Here is a 4,899-nt window from a genome sequence, read left to right as displayed (position 1 = left end):
ATTTCTTTTCTTCCTCACTCACTCACTCTCTCTATTCTCTCTTCTCTCTTCTCTCTCCTCTCTCTCTCTCTCTCTCTCACTCCTTCTAATTTCTTTTCTTCCTCACTCACTCACTCTCTCTCTTCTCTCTTCTCTCTTCTCTCTCTCTCTCTCTCTCGGTAAAAACAACACGCAGCGACTCGACTCTTTAGCGAAGCACAAGATCATTACATCGCGCTGTGTTTATTTACATTGCAAGAGACGATAAAGCTATGAAAGATTTTCCGTTAAATGAGTTGAACGAGGAAACAAAAATATTGGATCAAGTCAATGGAAAAAAAGAGCCAGAGAGCATTACAAGCGTGAGATCAATATCAATTTGCGAGGATCACCGTTAATTTGACGGACCGAGACGTACACTTTTCAAGACTGTGGGAACGCGCGTGTGTATGGATGATGCTCGGCGCTTGTGAACAATGAGTATAATTATGTCATTTGTGTAGATGATATAGATTATTGGTTCTGCGGATTATGATATTGCATGGCTATAAAAATTAATTAGCGCATTACCTTAACCGTCTAGAGGCCATTACGACTGTATAAGCACGGAGTTGATAAATAATATGAAACTTCATTGACGAAATGGATTTCTAGCATGTTCAAAGCACAAACAAATTGATTTCTTTATAACTTTAATATTGAATTTATTTATCAAAGGTCTTTTATTTTTTTTAACGCATATTTTATTGGTATGTTCAGTCAAATCATTGTGTCATTTTTCTATTCACTTTTTACATGCTAAAATTGGATAATATCAAATAAATCGAACTTCCAATTGTTGTAATTTACAATATACAAAATACTATAGCACTAGTTTTATATTAATTTTTTATTATGATCATAGGATTAAGCATAAATCGAATGCTTTGTATATGGTAAGCAAACTAGAAAGAGCAATTTAACATTCGTAAATAAAACAATAAAATTATTCGTATCACTTGTTGAATATGATTTTTCTTTTTGAATTTTACTATATATGCGTGTGCGTTTGTATACATATATATATATATATAGAAAATTCTATTTTTTTTTAACGTTCCGAATGATATTTCATTGAGAATAAAATTTTCAAAAACTAATAATTAAACGAATTCATATGTATTAAGCACGTATAACATATACGTGGTAGCTATTGCAAAGAAACGAGTCCACGTAAATACCAAATAAATATCAAAGAAATAATTGCATTTATTTAATAATAAATAAAGAGATAAGTAAAGGTCCATCGTGATTTTTAACATTTATTAAAAAAAAATTCATACATATAGATATAAATCTTTTTCATTGCAAAATTATCATACACGTAAAATATTTGTTTTTTATTTTATTACATTAAAATAGAATGAGTGAATAATATACAGATATTATTACGTAAGCTATTTTAATTATTTTTATAATATGATATAACTCCACATATTTAAATAACAAAATACGTATAAACTTTTATGATAATAGAAATTACGTAATACTTGAATTTAATTTAAAGATTTGTATATCATTTTAAGTTTATTAACGCGAAGAAATCAATAAAACGTGAAAACCACCGTTTTAATAAGTAAAATCGAAAAATAAATACAATTTGAATATAAATTATATATATATATATATATATATATATATATATATAGGTATATACGTACGTATAATTTAAATCCTTGGATAATAAAAAGATATTATATAAAATGGGCTAATTAAAATCAGATATTTTTTGATCAATTTGATTAATGTATTGCGAAATTTATTCTAAGCATATATAGTTGTGTTATTATAAAAGTCGTATTATAATTTCATTTAAATAATTTCAGAAACATGATTTCTTTTATGTTTTATTTAATTTAAATTATAATTATTGGTATTAATGTTCTTAATAGCAACACGTTTGATACATTTTTTAATAATTATGCAGTTTAGAATGTATTATAAACTACCGAGGTTCCAGTAAAAAATACTTCATCCATTCTTTAAGTACACATTGCTTCAAGAATTAAATGATAAAAACTATTAAAAATTGTTAAAACTTGAAATTAAACAACATGTAAAAAACACATCATGTAGCAAAATTATATTTCGAAAATATTTAATTTAAAGAGATTGGACGATTGTACACTAAACACATTTTTCTTTATCATTCATTGATTATTGCTGATGAATTTTTAACACTTTTGTCAGTTTAACGTATTATTAATTTAATGGCACTTTTAATTAGTCATTTTAGACAATTAAAGTGTAATTAAAGCGTATCCCGCACACTTTTTCATATTATATTATTGATTGAATGTTTTAAATAGCATTTTAGCAAGCCTTTTAATAAATTAATAAAATTAATAATATTGGAAAGGTGGGCGGACTGGTTTGTCGATCGACGGATGCCTTCGAACAGATATTAACAAAATGAATTAATTATAATTTAATGTAATCATTGGCAGAACAATGCTTTTCATGCCATAATTTTTATATAATCAGTCAAATATGACACTTCCTCCGACATATTTTACGTTACAATACATCGTGTAGAGGCTAATGACAAAAATTAAAGAAAGACATTAAACACGTCTCATTGGACAATATGATTCGGTTAATTCCCAAGGTCAAGAATCATGGGTAAAGACAGCCGTTTTCGATCCTTCGCCGAAACAGCTTCAATGAAACATGGGCGGATCGAATAAGTAGGAGAGAGGGTAATAATTCAAGGTTGCTTAGCGTCTCTGCGACAAAAAAATGTGCCCTTAAATAAAAAGCAGTAACAGGTAAAATTCAGATTTTCTACAGAAGGACATGAGAAATTTTAATTGATAAATTACTTTGTCGTATTATTGTTATTCACTTGTCACTTCTCTAGTCCAAAATAAATTATTTTTATTGAATAAGAATTGCATAAACCATATGACTGTTGTATATAAAAAAATATATATATATATATATATATATATATATATATATATATATAATTTTCAAGTTTTTAATATATTATTCGTCATAAAAATGAAAATACACGTTCTTCTTAATTTCAACCTTTTTTTTTTTATCATTTTCATATGTCATTTTTTTCATATTCGACAGCTTCCTGTCCTTTCCAACCAATTTTTAGTTGATTATGGTTGTTCATATGAAGTACTTACAATCGAATTATATAAAAAGAAATTTTATTTCCAAAATTTAATGTATATTTCGCATAATATAGTTAATACGAAAACTCAAAATATTTTTTTAACATCTATAAATATTTTAAATTTATATTTTAAAACAAACATATTTAACCAGATAAACAACTATTTAAGAGCATTTTATGGGCTAAATGACACTTGTAAAATTAGCACGGCTGCTTATAAAAATCATATTATTAGTTATTAAAAATCTTATAACTAGAGTTGTGTGAGCGTGTGTGTGTCAAACGTCGTTAAACTTCTTCTTGTTCGACGTAAGCGAGGATGTAACAATTTTAGTTTGTAAGACAAATTTAATATTAATGTAAAATAATTAAATAAGTAAATAAAAAAATATGAAATTCAAGAATTTATTCCAACGTATTTATAATTTTTAGTATCTTAATGTATTATGAATCATATTTAATATCAAGCATGTTGCTTCATATGGTCATAAAATCTGTGAAAATTGTTATGTAATCCATAATCTTAGATATATATTTCGACAATCTTATAATAGATTATTACGAGACCATATAATCTTTTATATTTAAAGAAGAACTTAAGAAATGAACGTAATAAATTATTTTATAACACTTAAGAGCGCGAAAAGTAATATTAAATGTAATATTAAATTATAATGTACAGTCTTGTTGTTAATGTAATTTAATATATATAACGAGGATAATTAGTACATTAATAAAATTATTTATTAACAATAATTACAACTCATTTCACATTAAATAATAACAATTGAATTATTTTATCGAATATTGTAACGAAATGTAATACATTAATCGGCCGGTTTGTTTAATGCGAAAGGCATTTGACATCTCAATTTAAACGGCAGAATGAATAATTAATGACAGCAGTATAAGAATTAAGAAGATTATAACTACTTTGGGCATATGAAGTCGTTTTTAATTAAATTTTTTAAAGGAGCGACAAAATTATAAAAAATGGCTTTAAATCACAACTGTCATTATGAAAAAGATGTGCAGTCTTTCGATGTGTATATATATAGACATAGATACGCGTGTAGCGTAGTTTTTTGGAAAAATATGCAAAAGCAATAAATTTTAGTGACACTTATCAAAACCACATGTTGTTTTAGGCTTAAATATCTGTATGTGAACTGAACGATACAGTTTTCAACGATGACCGAGTACGCTTTTACTTAAATTAATACGTTATAATAATAATTATTTAATACTAATGAATTGCCCGTGATAAATTGGCGCCGTCACTGGGCATTGCTACGAACGTTTTGCATAAAAACGTTTTGTCTAGTAAATACTGTATACGTGGAATGGGCTTGCAGCTGAAAAACTACCTTCGGCACTCCGCGACGTATAGGAAAAGAGAGAAGACTAGCGGCAACGAAGGTGCCGGCCTTTCAAAATCGCGCCTTTAATCATTCTCGCAAATCGGCCGGGGTACTGGCATATCGGTCAATCCCCGGCTCCACCTTGTCGCACAGAGACGCCCGCGCACGCGGCAACTAGCCGCTCCGGGAAGCGGAGCACGTCGGCAGCAAACTCGACTCTCCACGTAAAAAGCTACGCACTGAAATTGCGACTATGCCGTGGCGTCAAGTTGATATCGGTCGGGGCCCGGCGTTGGCTCGAGCGGCCCTGGCCATCCGAGTTGCACGACCGTAGCTTCCCGTCGGTGCTGGCGTGGCGGTTCGGCGGGGGCGCGCGGGGCGTTTTGGTGG

The sequence above is a fragment of the Ceratosolen solmsi genome, unplaced genomic scaffold (assembly GCF_000503995.2).
Source record: "Ceratosolen solmsi marchali unplaced genomic scaffold, CerSol_1.0 scaffold29, whole genome shotgun sequence".
Lineage (NCBI taxonomy): Eukaryota > Metazoa > Arthropoda > Insecta > Hymenoptera > Agaonidae > Ceratosolen > Ceratosolen solmsi.
The sequence above is the reverse complement of the archived record's forward strand: the minus strand, read 5'-3'. Positions refer to the sequence as shown.